Source organism: Corvus hawaiiensis, chromosome 7 (assembly GCF_020740725.1).
Source record: "Corvus hawaiiensis isolate bCorHaw1 chromosome 7, bCorHaw1.pri.cur, whole genome shotgun sequence".
Taxonomy (NCBI): domain Eukaryota; kingdom Metazoa; phylum Chordata; class Aves; order Passeriformes; family Corvidae; genus Corvus; species Corvus hawaiiensis.
Window position 1 is genome coordinate 18,073,517 of NC_063219.1, and position 22,756 is coordinate 18,096,272.

The window sequence follows — 22,756 nt, forward strand, 5'->3', positions numbered from 1 at the left end:
AATAAGTTATTGAGTGACAGATAACTGCTTTGGCCTTATACTAGGATGAGTGATGGTAAGACCGGTAGTCCCATTTTTTCCTGGGAAGGGAGTTTTTTTATACAAACCATACAGCCAGTTGCATCAGGGTACCTGAGAGTCTAATACAGAAATGAAGCCAAAATTATGATGTCCTGGGCATTCTGGACAGTAAAGTCTCCTTATCTTGTGTCACCGTTCCTGTAGCAGACAAGATAAATAACTCCTCCTGAAATGCTTTTGGTCCCTGGGACCAAAGGCTTAGGATGGATCCAGTCACACTGCCTGGAGCCCCCCTATCCCCCTGAAGTTCTGCCTTGCTCAGGGCTCTTCATAGCACCCGCCAAAGCACACACCCACCCCTTCCTCACGGTTTACACCAATTCAGTCCATTAACCAGTAAAGCATCTCGGTCAGCTCAAGGCTCCCATAGTTTAGCTGTGAGCAAGGTCAGCAGAATTTTTAAATCAAATTGGAAGGCATATACCTTCTGGTACAGATTGGTATATATACCTTCTGGTATATATGTACACCAAAACTTAAAGTGAGTAAACTATTGTCCATTCCCTACTTACTGTTGTTTAGAACAGGCTGCATCTGAGAGCCAGAGCCATCTGAGTAAGGAAGAACAGCTGCAATATCTCTAATGACATCCAGTGCTAGAAAGTTCTTTGAAGTTGCATAGCTGCTATTTCTTCTCTATGATTTCCAAATGCAGAGGGGGGGAAAAAAGAATATCAATGTTAAAAGCATCAGTCAGTCTACTTATTTGGACAACAGTTGTCTGTGTCATTTATTCTTACGGTGATTTGAAGAGGGAAAGCTGAGAATTTTTTTGATGGTTATAAAACGTACATTATTTACTTCTGAGCCAAACAAAAACACAACGAAAAACCACCCTACATAGTATTTGTCAAAGGCCAAAGGCCAACATACTTATGCATTTCCAGAAGGGCATTTTTCGCTCATTCCATATGATTGCTGATGGTGTGCCTGATCACTGGGTGGATCACTGGGTGTCTCTAAAGCACCACCACCATTTTCCAGCATCATCCATTCACCAGTGACACTGTCACTTTAAAATCTAACAAAAGCTTGCTGGTTTTACTTTATTCCCGTTCCTATCAGATCACTGTTACTCCAATACAAAAGAGGGCCAGAAAGAGTATGGACTGAGCCTTAATGAGCTCACTCCTCAGACCTTGCCAGTACACCAGGGGCTGCAAGTTGCCATGTCCCTCTTAGGAGGGCCAGTATAGTGCTCTGCTTGGCCAGTTTTGCCAGCCAGTGTAAGAAAAAACCAGTCTGGATGAGTTCTGGCTTTCTCAGCTCTGAGGTGTGAGGTGTATGGGAGGAGGATTGAACCGCAGGGCTGGCAGACCCCCTTCTGAGCTGGCCGCTTTGACTAATGCACACAAGCTCCTCCTGGAGTAATGCTAACAAGTGCTAACACAAGGTACCCTACAACTGCTGCCGACTGTGAACACCTAATGCTGCACTTGCTGTCTGATACAGTGTATCTGGACCTTGTAACAATCATGACATTCACTCCACTATAGTTGTGTTTTATTGGGCACTGTAGATCATTACTTACTCTGTGGGACATGGTAAGACTGTATGCCAAAGGCCAGATTCTTCTTTCTTGACTTATATAAGCAGGTTCCTCAGGTGACTGCAGTAGGAAAGTTACTTTTCAGCATGTGCAGAGCCAGCAGAAACCATGGTCCTGCACTTAGTTCTGCAAGCCCAGTGAACACAGTGTGGCTGCACATGGCCACTGGCTCCCATCAAAGGGCTGGGGTAGATACCAGCACGTGCCTTGGCTTGTGTTATAGCTGAAATAGTAAGATTGACATACTAGTTCACTGTTTTTATTATTTTACTGTTGAAAAGCTCCAAAAAGGCTTAAAGGATTTTTTTTCTGGTACATTTCTAGCAATGTTTCAGAAGGCTGAGGGCCTCTGACAGCTGCTGCAGAGAGGAACTACCACCATTAATGTATCTCATGCCATCCAGTCATGAGGGGAAGAATGGTGGTTGCAAATGATAACCAGCATGATTAGAACCACCCATTGAAGAGATTAAGAAACTGCAAATGCTACGGTACGTGAGATGTGCTGCACCACACTACTGTGCAGATGGAAACATCTGCAGTAGAGATGGGACATTCAGAAATGTGCTACGAAATTTTCAGGCACTCTTGCAGCCCAAGACTCAGGCCACACACTGTGAGCAGATGGCTCCACTATGCTTCGCCATACACAGAAACGCTGATCTGTTGTCATGCAACGGTGTAGATTTTTGTTGATAGCAGGTTAATGGCATTTGGCAGTAACCATTGTGGAGCTTTTTTTTCTTTTTTCGGTGTCATGGGTTATTTTTCCAGCGGAACACGGCGTGGTGCTGAGATGTCCGCTCTGGTATTTCCTCAGACCACCATGTGAGGCTGGGAAAGAAGCAGCATAGCTCCTCTCTATTTCATGGGAGCCAATGACAAAGCAGGAGGTTTTGGCTTGCATACAGCTGTCTGAAACAAGTTTTGAGATGAGGAGGTTTTTGATACTCAGATCCTGAGAAGCAGTATTTGCTGTGTATATATTGTGTAGCAGGCTAAGAATTAACCATGGCAGAGAAACTTGTATAAAACTGTCATGAGATTTTATTTGCTTTTTTACTTCAAGTTTGTGATAGACTTCCAGTCAGAGCAGTAATGGGCAGAAAAGCTTTGCAGTAAAGGCTGCTCAGAGTCTTAAATTACTTCCTCTTAGAGATTTTCACCTCTAAAACTACTGATGGTTTTTCTTGGAGCTGCTTAAGACAAAGACACACTACCCAGAGCTCAGGACTGTGCTAGCTGAAAGCTCCAGCTAAGTTACAGTGAGCCTGCTTGTACTGCAGGCAGGTCTGATTTGCCCAGCTGCACCAAACCTGTTTTGGTTTCTTGACAAATGACACCCTTCTGGGAACAGAAGTTTTGTTCTGTGTCCTTGCAGCCTTATAACGCATCAAAACTTCTCTTCCACAGGGGCAACTCTGTTTTACCGAAGTACTTCACCTGGCAGACCCAAATTGGGAATTTGCAAAAACAAAAAGCAAAAGATGCTCTGAAGCAAAAGAGGGCTGTCCCTCAGAAAAATGTTTGAGTCCATGACTGGCTATTTACAAGTCACGTGTCTTAAGACCTTTTATTACATCAGGCTTTATCTGTCTAATTGCTAAGTTTCCTCCAAGACTATGAGTTGCTACAGATATCTACTTCCATTTCTGTGTATCATCAACTTTTAATCTTGTAATGCATACCAACAAAATATGTGGAAGCTCATCTCCTAAATACTGATGATAATGGCCAAGATGATCATTCAAAGACATTTATTAAGCACATTTATTCCCACAAAGCACATAAGCCTTGGTATCTTGGGTGAAGAGATAGGATATATAAACAGTTTTATTAACATGAACGAAGAGTCTTCTATTTTTAAATAACAATAGATATAACAAGTGAGAAGAGAAATTATCAACAAATTGACAATTTGGCAGGCAGAAGTACTGTCAGAGAATCAACAGGGGGAGGAATCAAAAATATGAAAAAAATTTTGAAACAGCTGCAGGAAAATGCCCACTCTGAAGCTATGTGGATATTTTTGGATGACACATGCATGGAAGACCAACATACTTAATTTTTTATCACCTGGAGGAAATGTTAATAGTTTGGACAAGTATAGAAGACATTTCAGGAGAAGCTTTAGACTGGTCACGTGATTAAACAAAGTTAAGCACATGTTTAAGGGACTTGCTGCCTTGGGATCTTAATTATTATGGACTATATCCATGTGTGTGTTTGCTTTAACATTGTCTCCTGCTGGAGAACAGCTGGCTGCAAATGGGCTGGCAAGGTAAACAGAAACAGGCCTGCAATGCCCAGCAACTCAGACAAGTCTCATCACCAGCACAAATTGGTTGCCAACCTGACAAGCATGAAATGGCTTGGAAGGATCCACATTTCATAGCTGTTGTGCCTTGTGGACTGTGTCACAGACAAGCACCAAAATATTCAGGGCACAGTGACACAATATTGTTGCATGTCAAATATTGAGGAAAGAACATAGATCCTTAGCAATTCATTTTTCTTCTGAAATATGTTAATTTGGTGTTTACGAATAAACCTGTGCTCTGTTCATCTACAGTGCAATGCTGGCAGAACTGGCTGGTTCTTTGTTAGTAAACCTCAAGAGTTTATTATTTTTGAGTTAATTGTTATTTGTTCAACTCAAAGACTGATCCAAGTGATTCACAGGTTGACAGACCTACTGCTCTATCTGTCTACATGCCTAAATTTTAAATGACTGTTTGAGGTGAATCTCATTAAACAAATACAAACAGAGCCATGTCAAGGAAAGGCTGCATAGAGCTGAGTCATTCCATAGTTCCAACAGTGAGAAGAAGATGTACAGAAAGAGATGAAAACAGATATATTAGGAGAAGGTTATCTATAATACTGAGTAGTAGAATAGATACTGGCAAGAGAAAGCAAATACCTAATGATGATGCCAAGGTTTTGAGCCTGACAAGATAAGAGAGTTGTGATGACTGAGGAGACAAATGGGATGTGATGGAGAAAATTAAGAATAAAAAAAACCCCATACTCTTCTTTTGGAGAATGATAGTCTAGTGTAGTAATCTAGAACAGACAGCAGAGAAAGGAGCAGGCGTAAGGGTGCTGGATAAGGCAAAGAGACAAAACCCAGGCTTTGAGGGGTAGTTGGAGAAGGTGAAACTGATAAATGTGTGTGGAAGTACACGAAAAAACCCCTCCCAGAACCACAAGAACCACAATGGGGTAAAAGGAATCAGGAGATTGCAGGTACCTCATATTTCCCTTATCTACCTACTCATGAACTGACTGGAGTGTGTATTAAAGTACACAAGTAAGGAGCTTCTCCCCTTGTCCTCACTGATAATGAGCTAAGTATAAGTGATGGAAGCCTGTTAAAAATGGCCTCAGACAGGTACTCAACACATAAAAATGCAATAAAAATAAAAGCTAAAATATCACCCTTTCAGGAATGGTCCAAACTATCAATTGCATAGGCTGCCTGATGGTCCTGTCCATGCTTCTTCCATGGATGTCATACCTGGGAGGCACTGCCTTTGCAGCCTTCCATTTCACAGGCAGCAGGACACCTCAGTCTCATGAGTCTGGTCTCAAAATTCATAAACTTGCAATACACTGGCCTACTTTGCTGTCAGGACTGAACTATGAAGTGGAAAAATTTGAAATTATGTTCAAAGAGCAGAAATAGTGCTTTTGACCACCAGGGTTCACAGCATCTATATTGCAGCAATGAGACAAGTATAATTATGTTTTCCTCCTCTCATATTCCACAGAGACTTAATACTTCCCAGCTTCACCTAGTATGTACATGGAGAGAACGAATATTTACAAAGCATTCTTGAAATCACAGAGACAAGATGCATCACGAAAATATTAAGTTTGCATTTTCTGGAGCAGTGAATGACACTGCAGCAATCCTAGCCTGACCATGCACTTGCAGACCTCTCGGTGACTGGAGGACTGTGCTGTGTAACTACCAATTATGTTGCTACAGCCCCTGAATGGCACCATTTTGTTGTTAAAGTGAACAAAGGATGCCTACGAGGCAGTGAAATGTAAGGTGCTGAGAGGAAAGTTTTCCGTGGCGTGCTGGGGGAATGTGGGCAGCAAGGCTAACACGACAGGACTTGATGAATGATGTTACATGAAGAGAGGCTGGGCCAGATGTGTGCATGCAGTGAATGGCTGTCCTCGGTGAGCTGGGTAACTCACTGGGAGTGAGCAAAGAAAAGCTCCTTTCTATGACAGGATTTCATCTCCCTCTTTTGTCAGGACCTTTCATTTAGAAATGCTACGCTTGTAGCATGGTGGCCATGGGCTACACTATGTTAACCCATTTTGACAGGAGGGTAACACAGTGGAACAGCTTCATCAGCAGACAGGAGTGACTTGGGCTCCCTCCAAGTCAAACCCTTAGGAACCAAGCTTGCTGTTGATGAAATAATCATCACCTCAATTGTCGACAATTAGCACAAGCAAATTTGACTCTAGCTACACGCCGTAAACTCAGTACTAAGTATTCAGAAATGTTGCACAATTAGAAGTATCTTGATAAATCTTTTAGGGTTGAACCTGAAGACAAAAAAATGGTTTTATTACATTTGGGGAATTAAAAAAAAATTGTCATCTTCTGATAAATAAATTACTTGAGTGGAGTGTTTTGCCCACCTCTGGTTAGCAGTGCCATATCAGATCTTTTCTAAACAGGTAGTATTTAGTTCCAGAACACAACTAACATCCTACTCTGCTGACTAATTGGATGCATTATAGACGGCAGTATGTGGAGCAGAGTAAGGTTAAAGTGATAACCAGGTAGAACTTAGCCAGTTATCACAGCACTTCCAACGCCAGTCACGAGAAAAGAAGTTAAGGAAGTTAATAAAGTCTCCTCTGAGTAGAGATTTCCTTTACACTGTAGTTTTTCCATCTTTGCTAATGAAATGTATAGAAACGTGTTACAGTGAGGATACTGCAATACATGTATCAGACAATGAGGCCTGTGGAAAGAACATATATGGACAGATTCTTGGTAGATGTTTCAGAGATGTTTATTTCTCCAGCCGCATGGCCGGGGCTCTGCCGAGGAACTGCTCAATCACGGGACCCGAGGGTCCTTGCCCACACGGGGGAACACAAAACAACCAATGGGGAACGAGGCTGACCAGGGGCAGCGAAACCCCGTGAACCCCGTGTCTGTCCCCCCAGGACCCCTCTCCCAGGGCTGCATGGTGGGGGGGGGGGGGGGGGGGGGAGACCCCAACAAACATGTGCCAATAGTAAGGTCTTTTTTGTGTGGTTTTGCACTGAAATCTCCTGTGTTGTAAACTTCCTGTACTGAGAAAACTTTTTTTTTGGGTTACAGGCCATCTCCAGCACTGTTGGGAGAAAATACCCCATGAGAAGAGATGTTAGAGGTAGGTGGGCTCAGCACCATTGTAATGGTACATCGCAGGCCACAGTGGTGAAATATAAATGTTAGAGGTGGCAATGTATCATATAGACAGTCTTTGGCTTTAGATGAAAGAAAAGTGTGTGTAAAAATTGCAAGGCATTCTTCAGCTTGCTGGTGATTGGATCTCTGGAAGAGCAGCATTTTTGTACAGTTAAACACAATATAAAGTGGCTGATTGCATGTTTTTCAGGTGTTTTTTTTCCTTTTGACTTACAAAATTTCAAGCAGATTAACAATAAAATCAATTAATGTAAACTTTATGTGACTCTTCATTGGCTGTCAAGTACAACTGGGATAATGGACCCACCAGATAAAGAAGCATGTTCCCCTCCTGAACCCATTTTTTATCTCAGTATATTACAGTGAGTTGTCTTTTCAGTGGATGTTTGATGAGGAATCATGTTTTTCTGAGCCCTTTTTAAGACAGACAAAAATGAATTGGTCCCTCTTTAATGACCTATATCAAGCAATTTATCTAAACATTGTAATGTAGTCATACATAAAAGTTATGGCAATTCCTTCTTTTAAAACATGTAGTGATTAACTTTACTTGTGTATTTATTTCAACATGCTAGAGATGTCAGTCATGGGACTTACTTAAAAGTGTACCAACAACTCCCTTTTCCAGGCAATTATATTTAAGAAACCTTTAATTTTGTTGTACCTAATCGAAAGAGAAAATGCCTTTAACAATGTATGAAAATAGTTTGGATACATTAAAATCACATATAAGCACAAAATTAAAACAAAATCTGTTATCAGGACAGTATTTCATTACAAAATACTCATAAGCAGCTTTGTATTTTAGTATTCTTATGTGGGCTTATAAATGTCAGCAATTTTCTTTCTATATTCTTTCTTTTCTCTGAGTCACTGGCAGAGTAACAGCTGAGATTTGTATTTCTTTTTAAACTATTATGCTGTTGTATGCTCTTGCTGATATGCCCTTTATTTCCAATTTATTACCCGATACCAAGTGTTATAAACTAGTACTTGTACATACAAGAAGTTGAAATGTTGCTATCAGAAAGAAAGGACATGATACTGCTTCCTTTGAGGGGCAGTAGCTGTGGCGCCACCTTGGCAAGGGGGCAAGAGAGTGTTGCAGGTTTCTGAAAGATCCATTTGTGCCCTTTTGTCCCCACAAGAGCCACACTGGGGATGGTGCATGCTTCTGTAGGTCCACACTGTCCTTTTGCTCAGGGCACTGATCCCTCTTCCTGCTTAAAGGGAATCTCAATGAGGAATGTGGGGCAAATCCCCAGAACAGAGAGCTGAACAACAACCAAGAAACTGAATTTCAATACTGTGGGGGATATTCCCCCACAAAGCCACATAAAAATAATAAAAAATGAATTCTAGACATTAGGAACTCTTAGCCAGCATTTTTAGACACCATGGATACTTATTATCATGTCCACATTGTAGGGGTTTTGATAATCTATGATAGAGCATAGATACAGTCACAGAGACTTTACCTACCTGCATTTATCATTCGGGAAAGATCATGTCTATTAATCACAGATAAAAGCACAGCCTATTGTGTCCCTGACAATTAGAGCTCTCTGCCAGCAGAGCAGACACAAATGCTAAGATGAAAGAAATGTAAGGTCTCTTTACAGGGTTCATGTTGTTTGGGTTTTTTTCATAAAATCTTGTACATGCTATTAAGTAGAATCCTGAATTTTTGTGGTGTTCTGTGAGTGCAACTTCAGCAGGGAAGGGAGGGCAAATACCTGTTTCTAGCTGCTACAAAGATATGCTGCAGTTTTCAATAGGGTTGGAGGGTTACCTTGTCTTTGTGAGCTGCGCTAGAGGGGGCTCACAAAACACAGGTTTGAATATACAGGAGCTGACATGATACCCCAGCACTGAGAGCATGCAAGTCCTTGCTTTTGGAGGTGAGAGGAATGATCTGAAGGAGATAAAGAACCTTTGTGGAAAAAAAGAAAATAAAACAACAAAACCCTTTGTAAAATGTTAGTAGAAAGGAGAAATAGAAACCGTAGCAAAAAAAGGAAAAGGAACAAATAAATGGATAAATGGATGGTAGATGTGATCCCTGGTTCTGCAGGTCATGATATGAACTATTTGAGTGCATTGGCCACTTCCCAGGCAGGTCTCACCTGTTTTGAGTCTGTGACTCTTCTGCTAGTCTGCCTATTCTCTTTTAGCCATGTTTTCAACTGCAGAACAAAGCTAAGAAACTTTTCCTGACAAAGGAGCCATGAAACTTTCCCTTGAAAATGTCTCATTTTGACAAATAATCATGAACAAATTATCTAATCAGAAGGTCCCGAGCTATGGAAAACAATCTACCCATTCATGCCTGAGCAAGATCAAACCTTTCAGCATTTGGTTATGCATTTGTCATTTCAGTTTCACTTTGTCTAGATAAATAATAGTAAAAAATAGTAGTTTTACTGGGGTTTTTTGTCAGAACTTCTTCACATGGCTTTGCTACCTCCCCAAGTGTTAAAACAGTTTTTTAAAAAATAACAGATTTTTTCTGAAGTTCAATTTATTTATTCCTTCTGTTGGACTCTTGTACACTCTTGAGGGCAGATCTCTGATCTTTATCTATGAAGCATCTAGTACATAAGGCTGTAAAGCATTGATGCAGGAACTTAGATAACTGCTCTTGGTTGTTGTGGTTCCCAGTACAAGGGGTCCAGGTCACAAATGTGTTCTTCAGGGTTGGGGCAGCTGGTGGTACATGCTGGGAGCTGGCATCTGGGAACCCTGAGGCAGCTTTGGGATACTTGGGGCTCTTCTCAGAACCATACCCTTCAGTGTCCTTTCCATGGAAGGATGAGGGAGAAGCTGGGATAAGAAAATCCAAGCACACCTGGGTCTTACCTGCAGGAGGCTCCGAGATGGCTGGAGCAGGCACTCCCACCGGTGGGTGCACACTCCAGACATACCCTGGGTTTCCTCTCTCAGATATGGCCTAAGGGGCTGCTTCGGTGCAAATAATAATTTATGATAGTAGCACATACATCTGTAAGAATAACATGTTCATAATAAATAATATATGCTTTCAGAGCAATTCAGTGGCCATAAACAGCACTTTAATTTGCTTCTTAATTTCCCCAAAGAAGTTACCTGCTGTATGAGAAATCCAAAGCAGTGTTCTTCAAGCCCTAGCAAGATATATGATCCTGCAAACAATAAAATCCTGTAAAAATTGCTCCCGTTTTTTCCTTATAAACTGATTTGTAATTTATTTCTGTCAACATTCTGAACTCTGAGTAAGCTTGGTGCTGGAAGACCAGAGACAGAGAGCACATTTTAAGACTATTTGGTTTTCTGATTTTTACAAGTTCGAAGAGAAATAACATTTACTCTTGGTTGCCAAATATTTCCCCTATATTTATTTTCAAATCAGCTGGGTTTTCTGCAGAAAACAGAACTCTCCTTTTCTTGCCCTTTTATAGAAGGTTTTATTTATATTTTAATTCAGGAAGGCTGCCATTTGGAGAGAGTGGAAGGTCTAGGAGGAAGGCTGCAGTGTGCAATGTGTCATCGGGGCAGTTGTGTATATTGTAGCACTTGTTCAGGAACCAGAAGTATGAGCTTGGCTTGCTTGGCAGGAGAAAAACCATTGGCATTCTGGGTCCTGATACAAGTTCTTCTGAAAAGTATTATCCTTGCACACACTGCTTTCCCAGTCAAAAATTCATCCTCAGCTCCTGCACCTACTCTCACTGCACCACACCTTTGGAGTGAATTCACAGCAAGTGCAGTGGCATGGGGTGCTATGGCAGGAGGGACAGAGGTGTTCCTATTTAGCTAAAATGGTAGAAGCAGCATTATTACAGCAATGTTGGTATTAGTTTTCTTCTTTAAGGGTGAATATTTTGCTCTGCATTTTTAATTTACTCTTGTATATCAGATTTTATCTGACCAACAAAATCCTGTCATCCCATCAGCCAGATCCTGACCACTCCTGATATCCCATCAGGACTCTTAAAAAGCTTCTGATATTCATCAACATTATGGGTGTTATAATGGTAATTTTTTTCATTGTTAGGTAGAATAAGATGGGTAATTTTAAACTGTTGGGTTTGGGATCAGATTTCTCCCTTCTGACCATCCAGAAAATATAAAAGGCAAACTGACAAGTTGATGTTAGCTCCAGCTTGAGATCATTTACAAGCTCTTTTTTTTTTTTTTTTAATTTAGATAAATTTACCTTTAAATTCTTATATCCAACTTAACCCGAAATAATCCAGAGCCTTGGAAATGTTCTTGGAAAGAAAAGGATTTCTCTACATCTGAGAACTGCTTTCAGAAATGTCAGGAATGAAATCTCCGAAAAGGCAAGTAAATGAAAATTTGTTGGAAGACATTAATGTGGTTCACAGGTGCTTTCTGGGACTGGGAGTGTTTGGGGTGTTGGAAACTAAGCACAGGTCTCTGTCACTGAGATGAATTGATGTCACCTCAGCAGAGCTGGAACCCGTTTGCCTCTCCTGTCTGTTAGGAGGGCTATGCAAAGGGGGTTGTCGGTGTAGATGCGGCCTTTAGTCAAGAAAGGATTCTCATCTGCCTGACATCCGTCATTGTTTTACACAGGGATTTAGGAACCAATGTGGCTTAAGCTGAGTCACATCATGGGGGCAGAAAAAGCAAAGTCAGATGTGGTTTCCAGCTAATCAAAAGGCTTTGTAACTTTGAAACTCCTCTAGAGATAAAGCAGATCTGTGTCTGAAACAGAGTGTTATCATTTTTATTAAAATATTCTTTCACTGTCATTGTGTTCGGGGACGTTCACTAGCACAGGCAGATGTGCAACTAAAAATGTCTGAAAATGCAGTAATAAAATATCTAGGAACTGCATCAACGGGCAACTCACTTCACACAGGCCACCGAGGAGACATCAGTTGCTAATGAACCTGAGCCTTTGCTGAGGTCATGTAGTAGAGTAGGTCATTGAGTTGAATGAGTAGAATTTACCCCAAAGCATTGATAATATGTGATTAGAGGACATAAGCACTGCTAAAAACATAAACTGAAGTCACACATGGGGAACCAACAATAATTTGCATCCTGAAATATGAAACTCTTATCACCCCACACAAGTGCTTTTAAATTGCAGTGCTGGATAGAGATGCTCCAGTACTGACCTCATACAGTCATCACCCAAAACTAAGAGCATCACACTAACCCAGTGCCTTTGCTTGCACTTAGCCCAGAGTGACATCATTGTGCTAAATCACTTGTACAGGCAGAACTGAGATGCTGGGTGTAATGGAGACATCTTCAAAAGAGGAATTTAGGAAGTCTGTTCTGCAGCCATGATGCTGACAATGTTCAGAGTTGGTAAGTGCTGTAAAGACCATGTGCCATGGAAATCGAGGAAAGACAATCAGCCAGAAGTAACTGATTTGTATCCAAGTTGTACCATCCCCTGCTGCAAAATGCAGGCACAGGAATAAGTTCCTGGGTAGCCAGTGATACCAGCTACATTTTTATTGAATAGATATGCTTTTAGAAACCCTCTGGAGCTCCACTACATTCTGCCCTATCAGTTCTTCCTCCTACTGAAACCTTCTTATCTGCAGCCTTTTGTTGATGTTCTTCCTTGTCCTACACTTCTCCCAAATTTTACTGGGGAAAAAGTGGCATCTCTGTTCATACAGCTTGAGTTCCTCCCCCTTTCTGAAAAGCAGACGGAAAGAAAGAGCAGAGAATTAGAAAAGCCTCAGTCTTGTTTTGATGTCAGTGAGACTTTCACATAAGTTAAAACAGCAGTCCCAAGCACAGAAAGAACTACCTATGAAACTGTTTTTATAAACAACATTTTGTAAATGTTATGTAAGCTGAACTGATCTGCAATACCTAAACTTTTCATTGCTTTTCATGGCAGAGGAAAGAAGATATTATAAATATGTAAAATAAGGCACTAGTACATTAACATAAATAACTAATAAATTGTAAAGCTTTGTAGAAAACAGAAAACTGCTAATGGAATAATGTACATTTGTTGATTCTTGGAGCAGACACTGGCCATACATCATGCACCAAAGCAAGTGCTAAGAGCATCAGCATGTAACAGCATTATTTAAACTTCTTTTATGGGAGAGATTAAAGAGTCATTAAAGCAGCCCATACTGAGTCACCAGTTCCATTTTCTATTTTCTATTTTTTGGTTGCATACCAGAAACTATCACAGGATTTGGGGTTTTCATTAGTACTTATATCCTTAAAGCAATTACCTTCATGGCAGTCGACCACCAAATTATCAATAATGAAAACCGCCCTTCCTAAAGGACCAGCCCAAAGATCAGAAGCATAAGATTCAGTAATTCCATTGGGTCATCCTACCTCATTTAAGCTTGCCAGGCAACGTCAGGAAAGGATTATCATGTGGTCTGTGATTCCATTTCTTTGCTGCTTTGACTAACAGATATTACAATGGGCAAAAGACGGTGTCGACTCCTGGCCCACAAGAACTGACCCAAACCCATCAACCATTGCTTGTAGAACACAAAATACAGTGACAAGATAAGTGATAATTGCGGTTGGTCACCCGAATCTGGCATGGATTTGAATGAAGGAGTAAAGGACATAGATAAAAGCACATGATGATCAAAGCTCCTGCAGAGGTGGTTATTTTCAAAAATATAGATTTGTTTGTAAAGATCTTGATTCAAGCAATTTTCCCCGCATGTTTCTGCAGCTTGTGGGGTTACTCACATTCTTAAAACTAATTTGAAATGGGTTACCACCAACATAAGCCTTCCCCATTCAGCATTAGGGACACCAGGAACAAAAGGTAACCCACTCTTCTGAGGAGGAAACTATTAAATCCCATACATCCAGCCAGGGCATGGGGAAAGACAAGCGCCATAGCTGTGCTCTGGTGTATATGCTGCAGCTTTGTAAATTTGGCCCTTCCTTTTGTGTTAAGGAATGAAAATACTTTAGAGCCAAGTTAAAGGGATGAATTGCAGATTGAAAGTCCTTGGGTTGTTGGTGCTCTTTATGCCAGATAAAAAAAATAATAGAGATCAATGGAATGAAAATCTCCATAGTCTGCCATACATTGAATTTGTTTATGGTTCACTTGGCACAATTTTTTTCCCCTTGGACAATAAATGGACTTTTAAGCTGAAAGTTAATTTTTACTTTTAGAAAGCTCTGGCTGTAAAAAATGGACAAATTAGCAGCAATGAGCACTTTCACACAGGAGAAAATGATTCATTAATGGTTCTTTCACCATTGTAGAAGAGCCCATTTTTGGCTGGTCCTCAGAGAGTCCAAGGATATTATAGGCATATAATACAAGAAATGTTTAGAAAAACTTCATTGCACAGAGAAAATTCCAGGCTTCAATGTTCTTCTTGAGAGAGCTCAGTAGTTGCTTTATTCTCTGCGTGAGTGTGTGTGTGTGCTTGTGTGTGTGTGCGTGTGTGTGTATGTTTATACACAAAATTAGGTTCTAGGAAAGGGGAAGTGCATTTATGCAAAAAGCAATTCATCAACCACTTCTGTGCTCAGAATTCACTGAGGTAATTTAGATACTTAAATGGCAAGGTAGTTTAGGTAAGGTATGCAATAAATGTTTCCCCCAACCCCTTCAAACAGTTAGAGTAATGGAAAATGTGCGCTCTAAATGAATCTTTTCAGTAAAGTAATTCTTGTTTTAATTATTTATCAGTTAGAAAATATGAAATATAATGACATAGCAAACTTCTCTGGAACCTCTCTTCATGTTGAGGGAGCGTTCTTACATTAGCTGGAGTTGTATGCGGGCTGTAACTAAAAGGCTAACATAATGCAGTGTGTGGCACTAATCTGTTTCTCATAATATTAAGTGTGCAGCAAGCACCTACCACAATGAGCAGACCCTTTGGATCTATTTGCAGTATTTCCACCATGGCCTTGACCTTAGTGATGTCAGGCATATATTATATCTCCACTATAATTTACTATTGACATCATGGATTAAATTTGTTGTTTCAGCTAATGCAACAGAGCAAGCAAGGTAGATTGTGAAACAAAGCCAGCTGCTGAAATACGAGGGTTGTCAAGTATAAATTTACAAAAGATATTCAGACTGAGCACAGAAGACAAAAATAAATGGTCAGAGAAGCTGTTTTTGACAGACTGCAAAGGGCTAGAGACTTAAACTTGAGCATTGTAAATCCGAATGTCACAAAACACTGCTACAGAATGTGAGACATGTCTATTTCTCAGGAATATAAATGGTGATATGAAACCAAACTTTCAAGATGCTATGCATTTTTGAAAAGTCTATCACTATCTCCTGATAAGAAACTTAGTGATCTTTTCCTCTTAGCCTTAAAAGAAGGAAATTAATCATTTAAATTCAGTGACCAACATAACAACTGTATTTGGGACAGGTAGTTTATAAAAATAGCAAAAAAAAAAAGACTTTGTATAGATTTTGATTTCTAAAAAAATACATTAAGCTGACTGATTTGTTCTCTTGGTGAAATTTAGCCAAACATATATCATGCCAAATTCCTATTTGGGCATTCATATGGATAGATGGTAGTTTCCAGCTGTTATGTGTCTGTGGAAGAACAGCACCATATAATTTTTTTTTTTTTTTTTTTTTTTTATGGTGTTGCGTCAGTGACATAACTCGGGGTAGGTTCTCTTGCCAAGGCTTTTCTGTGGTTCCCAGAATGACATACTGCCTGACCACCTGAGAAGGGATTCAGTAAAGAGAGACACCCATGGAACAAGGTGGGCAGCTGAGGCTGGGGAGCATCCTGCAATGGCCTCAGCTTCCAAATTCTCAAATCATGAAGCCAGTAAGTGAAAAAAGAGGCACAGCATGTTGGCCAAAGGCTCCACCTTGGAGACTTTCAGCTCTGTGTTTGACTCAGCAACAAACATGCTCTTTCTTATTTATTTGCAGTTGAGGGAATAAATCTAACCTGAGGAAATTAAACTCTAACTCCGTGACCCAAATAAGTTGTCAGCACAGATTTAAGAGGAACATATCATAGTCACAGGACCATCAATGAAGCAACTGTGGGTTCTACCAAAATATAAACACAGGGCACTCTTTTGGGATAAACGCAGAGATGGGAATGATACCTTTCTGTGTGACATTTGGAATACCTCCAAAACAGCTGCATTTTGTGTAACCCTTTCCTCCAGTGCAAATCCATTCATGGCCTGAGTGATGGAGTGGCTACCTCTAGCAGCTGAAGATCAGAGGAGGTAAAATAATGGCTAGCAAGAGCAGGGCTTGTTTTCAGGGGGCTCATAGTTTCTTGTTGAGCTTTTTCACTACTCAAAAGGCCCAATCTTAAATAAAAATTGGGATGGGTTAAAGCAAGGTTCCAACACATGACTAAAAGCAGTGTTAAGACAAATGGTCTACAGCTTTCTCCTATTGTGTCAAAGATGCTGTGGAAGATGATCAATGTAGGCCAGACCCAGAGAGGTTCCCTGCTCCACTCACTGCAAACACCTTTCTGGAGCAGCTCGGATACACTGTGCTGCAATAGGTAAGAACAACAGCGTGCCACATGAGCTTAGTATTAATTTTGATTAATTTTGCAGGTCAAGCATGAAATGCCTCTTGTAGTGCTCTCTGGTGTTAAACGATTTACACCAGTTTAGAATTTTCCAATCTTCGCATCAATTATTTGTGACAATTTCAGATAGCTATCTAATTTTGGCAATGCAGTATTCATACCTAGGACTTCATTCCCTATATATTGATTTTCTCTAAGCTCTGCTTTTTTGGGAAAATCTTTTACATTCATACACCTGGTTAGCAGATGTGGCTTGGCTATTATATGTGATGCAATTAATCTAAAAGGCTGGCGTCACAGGACTTTCCGTGATGCTGTGGCAGCATTATTGTGATTCATTAGTGTCACTTCCTCAGCAAGTTGTAATTGGCAGTGCATATTGTTTCTGTAAAAAATCAGTCACTGTGGTGGTAGGAAAAAGAATGGCATATTTTCTTTTCTGAGGAAAACAAAGGTTATCCTTGCTTACACATCTAGTGTAAATGTAAAATGAACAAGCTCCATCCTTAATTTGCCTCTTCTACCTCACTGCAAAGCCTAGGTGTTAGAGGATGGCGTCGAGATGCATTCACCAGACAAAAAGTGTTTCCTATTATTAATGGCTGGAGGAGCCCTCTGTGTAATCAAAGGGCACAGCTGCAGTGATATACGGCCAGTGACAAACTGAGAGATCTTTCCTTCTCACTGCTACAAGCTTGCCAGCTTGCAGCCAGCAACTTCTAGCGCTGTATATCTGCAAGATAAATAGCACAAGATATGAATATACGCAGTGCTTACAGTCTTGAAAAGTATTGTTATATCCCCCACATACAATCATTCTAAATATGACTTGAGTGCATTTTTCACAATTTCAGAGCTATTCTTGCTGTTTGGAAATAGATGCAGTTTCTGAGCAGAGATTTAAAACCCTCTAACAGTGCTACTTTCGGAGGTCTGGTTTGGAAGCGTATGTTGTACAGCTGATAGTGTCAACAAAGCAGCTTTCACGAGATTCATAGCTCTCTTTTGCAGTGACAAGCAGCACTGAACTTTTCAGTGAAAGGAACCAGCTAAAGGATATACAAGAAAACATTTTTATTCTTCTGATGCATCTATGACAAAGCAATCTAAGGAAAGAACTCATTTTCTTCAATATGCGTGTATTTCAGAAAAAGCCATGGTAGCCGTTTTCTTTTGTAGTTGTTTCTAGTCATGTTTTAGTCCTTCTGTTTTTACAAAAGAAAGATATTCTGTGTGGCACCGTTTCCTTAAGCTAAGGGTGTATCTGAACTGAAAACTTTGAAGCTGAATAGGGAGCAATTGCCAGTGAAAAGTGAAGCAAACAAAGGTTCTTGGTAAATAAAGAATTACGTGCCCTTTTGCCTGGTTTGCTGTTGGTTTAAGTGGGTCCAGATTTCCACAAACATGAAACCAAAGCCATCAGTGGGCAAGGCCAGCCCTTCCATGGAGCCAGTGTCAGGAGGGCGTCCCCACGCGCACACACGCACATGCAGGCACACAGGCACATGCACACACGGAGGAAGTTGGTGCCGCTCTGTGACCTTTCCATGAACTTTCTAGGAGATGCAAAGATCAGTCAAGAAGCCAAAGGTCAGCATTCATGCTGGTCACAAGCAAAAATCAGTTTTAACCAGTCACTGGAAGAGTGTTTCTGCCCCTTGAGTTATCTCAGCAAAATACTAATAACTGCATTTTGGACAGTGGAAAATTGACTCAGTCAGTGTTCAGCATGGCTCAGTGTTGCTGCACTCATTTGATAACTTGTTAGAAGCTATGTTCACTTTCCCCCTGTAATATATCTGTTCAGGGGAAAGATGGAGTTAAATAATATGAAGGATGTGGCACAATGTGAGAAAAATCTGGGAATTCAGAGTGAACAGTGCCACTGCTGGTGTTCGTGAGACACGAAAGTATGAGCTGAAGAAAGGAAATTACATGTTGATTACCTATGAAGAAAAACATTGAGTTAAAAGCAAGGCAACAGTAAAGGAAGTCTGCAATTTCAGTTGTAATTGACTTGTCCAGCCTCTCACACAGTACTTGGTATCGGATTATACCACAGTGGTATCTTTGTTTAAATCAGAGTTTTTAAAAAAGAGAATCAGAATGAAATATACAAGTAATATAATCCTACTTTCAGCAGGTCAGAAGTGAAAACAAATGTGGTGATTTTGCTTCTGCTGTAGCCTGAGGTGGACACTTGCCCATGTGACAGCATACAAGATACATTTTAGCACAAAACTCCCATTGACTGCAACGGGACCCTGATCGAACCCAGACACAGCAAGTGCTATATCCTAGAAGAAGCACAAACCTCTACCATATGAGTGTCTTTACTACAGCAGGCTGGGAGGATCTTGGTCTAAGAAATGAGTTATTAGGAACATTACTTTGTTTCCCCTTGCCTTTGTTTTTCTCGCTGGCACAGTCTAATAAATTAATAGTTAAGTTCCACTTAGGAAAAATGATGAGTGAAGCTCAAGAGATGAAGCTACAGAGATGTGAAATTTTGGTTACAGATTGGAAAAGGATACCTTGAGTTTTTAGCAGTGTACTTTAATAACAGCAAGTCGTTTATTAATATATTTCTATCTAACATATTATGAAATCTCTCAATATATTCTTCAACTCAGAAAGTTTTCCAAGTAAAGCAAAGTAAAAGGAAAAGAACATAAAATATTTTGCCCGTATTGGCTTATTGGTGACTTCAATTATTTCTCATACTTATTCTTTTTTAGAGTCATCTGGATTATTTTGACCACTCCTTCGCATCTTTTAACTCCTAAAACAAATTATTTCACCAATAATTGCTCACTCTGGGGCTAATTTCACTGTGCTTTCTTTTGTAAAAAACAAAACAAACAAAAAACCAAAACAAAACAGTTGGGTTCGTTGGGTTCGTTGTCCGGTTTTTGCACTAGAATATGAGTGAAAATGTCTCTGCATGACCCAAAACTGCAGCACTTCCTGCCCTGTCACTGAGAACTGAAGTGCTTTTGAGAATAGGGTCAGGAGCCATCAGGAGCACTGAGGGTGCTTTGTGCCTGCCCAAGCAATGGGAAGGCAGCTCCTCGCAGCTGGACCAGAACTGGGCTGAAGCTTCCAGCTTCTCCGTGAAGGGGTCTGAGGACTATGGACTCAATGGTAATTCTAGATGAGGCTTGGGCTGGGATAGTAAAACAAGGTGTAAATTAAACAAGTTCAGGGCAGGCAGTATTAATATAATACAGGGAGGACTTACAGCCAGGGCTACTCTTCTGTCTCCATTGCAGAGGAGAATAATGGAAAATTTGATCTTTTAATCTTTCTGCAAATATTTGAACTCTTTTTAAACTCCTTCTGATGGTTGCATTTACTTCATACTTGTGCCAGCACTTCTGTGTGTGGGAGTGCTCACAGATTCTGAAGTGACTGTGGAGCATCTTCTTGTTCCATCAGCCAGTAGAGAAATATTACCCAGCAGTAAATAAATGGTACTGGCCAACTTCTACTCGGGTATGAAAGCATCTTGCCAGAGAACACTCTGATCCACATGCACTGACTTTTTTTAAAAGCTGGAAGAGTCTGAGAGGACTGTAAAAGAAGCTAAAGTCATGCTAATGTTTTAAAATGGTAAACATGATGACTAATAGACATTCACCCTATTAAGATGAAAAGAGGCATCATCCCAGTCTTGGAAGCTTAACACTGGAGAAAATCAGTACATAATTAAATGACGGCAGCAGAACATTCATCTTGGCACATTTTCAGGGAAGTTAAGTCTTGTTAGACAAACGTAGTCTTAGTTTCTTTGATGAAATAGCAAGTTCTGGTAATAAAGTTAAAAACCCCGCCAAAGCTACATAGTCCCATTGAATGGACTAAACCAAACAAAGAGATGATATTGAGTAACTGGGAACTGAAAGTCACCATGCTCTGTTGAGGGCTCACAGGCCTTGTTCCTCTCCTGTTCTACAGCTGATGGTAACAGCAAGGCAGGGGCAGGGACACACTGCCCATATAGGAACAGTAACCAGAGTCAGCCAAAATCCACACATCCCAGACAAGTCCATAGGGCCAAGGCTGGTCTGGGGTCAAGCAAGGAAGTCAGGTCAGCAAGGCCAGGTGGGGCTTGGCACAGTAAAAGGCGGGCAGAGATACACTTACAATGTAACTTCAGCAAGGACCAAGGGCAAAAAGCCTGACCTTAAATGCAGCTTGGACGCCACTGGACAAAAGCCTCACAACAAGGCTTTCTCCAGATCTTTTTCATGCAGCTCTTTCTCACAGCTTGGCTGCTTTCCTAGCAGCTCGATCCAGGGTCCACAACTGCATGGCATTAGAACAGCCCTGGAGTGCAGCAGTGAAAGCCATGGCAGGTCTGAGGAGAAGAGCCTGCAGAGCAGCTCAGGGCCTCAGCTGGGATTTGGGAATAATGGTAGCTAAACAAAGAATCACAGACTTTTAATGCAATATACAGAGGAGGATGTAAAGGCAAGAAGATACACAGCCTTAACTGGATTTCAGAAGGGGCTATCATACCTGAAAATAGCATTAGTGAAAAAGCTCATGGGAATATTAGGTTGGTTCTTGAAGTGCATTATGAAACTAAAAAAAAAAAAAAGGTTTAAAACCCCCCCAACATTCAAAGAAATAAAGAGCCAGGAAAACATGCCTTAATCTGTTAAGGTTATCCAAGAAGGAGTTAAAAAGTGACTTAATCAAAGTCTGCAGGTATCTACATAAGGAAGAGATTTCTGATAACAAATAGCTATTTAGTCTTACAGAAAAAGGCACAATAAGATCCAACGGTTGGAAGCTGTTGTACTTTCTCTAGCATGGGCCATTAATCATTGGAACAACCTACCACAGGATGTGGTAGATCATTTGAAGTCTTTAAATCAGGACTGCATCTTTACAAAAGAAATTCCTTCTCTCAAACAGAAAATTTACATCTGATGCCGAAACTGAATTGTGCAAGGATTGAGGAGAAAGCCTTTAAAATATATTAAATTAAAGAAAAACAGCTCAGTGGAAAAATAAAAACAAATAAGTGGGATGTTATAGGGCAGCATAAGAAATTCTTGTGCCTTTGTCACTAAAACTCACACAGCTGTTTACAAGACTGAATTTATGGAAAAAAAGCAGCAAGGGGAGAGGAGAAAGGTATTCTTTCTAAAATATATGTCTTCTGTCCTTTAAACACAGTGTGAAAAAGACACGCTTTTTCCTTGAAGTTCATCTGGTGGCATTCTGACTGCACATGGTGATGGTCTCACCAGTTGTTATTTATGAAGCATGGATTCTTGGGCATGGTTAAAAAATACCAGTTGGCCTTCTTTCAGTTAAATCCCATTCCTTTGAGGTGAATTTAATCATGCCTGAAAGATATCTGTAAAACAGAAGCACTCTGAGTTTCCTACAGAGAAAAAAGGAAGATACCAGCCTGCGGGAGAGAATATAGCCCTTATGTCAAAAAGAGCAAACAGATAGGGTGCAATTCCAGGACTATACTTCTGAGTTCAGACCACCTAAGTTTATAGTCAGAGATCCCACAAGGAGGGACAGGAATATATGAGGATATTTGCTACTTGTTATAGTTAAGAGCACTAAACATTTATGTAATTCTAGTGCTCTGCTTTGATAGGAACTTCTTTTTGCTGGGAGCTGCCCAAACAGAAAAGAAAAGGGCAGGGAGCAGACAATCCATGCACGGGAAGAGCACTGCAGCCTAAAGCCTCCAGCAGCCTGCACAGAAAACTTGAGCTGGTCTTTCAGAGTTGCTGCCATGACAGAAAAAGAACTCTGGTTTCCTGCCTGCTTTGACCATGCATGAAAAGTGTTTCTCTTGAGATTTTATTTATGGTTTTAGCCTCTGATATGCAAACAGCTGTTGGATTAAAGTGTATGTTCCGAGTTCACTGGGCTTTTCATGATCAGAGAATAATAGTAAAGAGCTGGATGCAGAGATTATGCTGGCTTTGCTCCACTTGTCCTTTGGGATCCAGTAGTTATGTCCCTAACCCTTCTGTGACCTAAGCATATGTAATACATGTAGTACAGCTCGAGATGGCGCAGAAGGAAATGAAAATGCATAGGGGTATACCTGCTAATTTATTACCTGCATGCCAAGGCACACAGCGGCACAGCTGCGTGTGTGTGCGTGCTCTG

The 22,756-nt window shown here is 40.6% G+C and overlaps 1 long non-coding RNA gene across 3 annotated transcripts in view; it reads left to right on the forward strand.

The window, feature by feature from the left end:
* Window positions 1-11,402, forward strand: part of LOC125328934 — a 170,686-nt gene extending 159,284 nt beyond the window's left edge. For all 3 annotated transcript variants that reach the window (XR_007204962.1, XR_007204960.1, XR_007204961.1), the window contains exons 2-4: window positions 1,955-2,121; window positions 6,993-7,044; window positions 11,268-11,402. This is a non-coding gene — a long non-coding RNA (uncharacterized LOC125328934). The remainder of the gene's footprint in view (window positions 1-1,954; window positions 2,122-6,992; window positions 7,045-11,267) is intronic.
* Window positions 11,403-22,756: the final 11,354 nt, after the last annotated feature.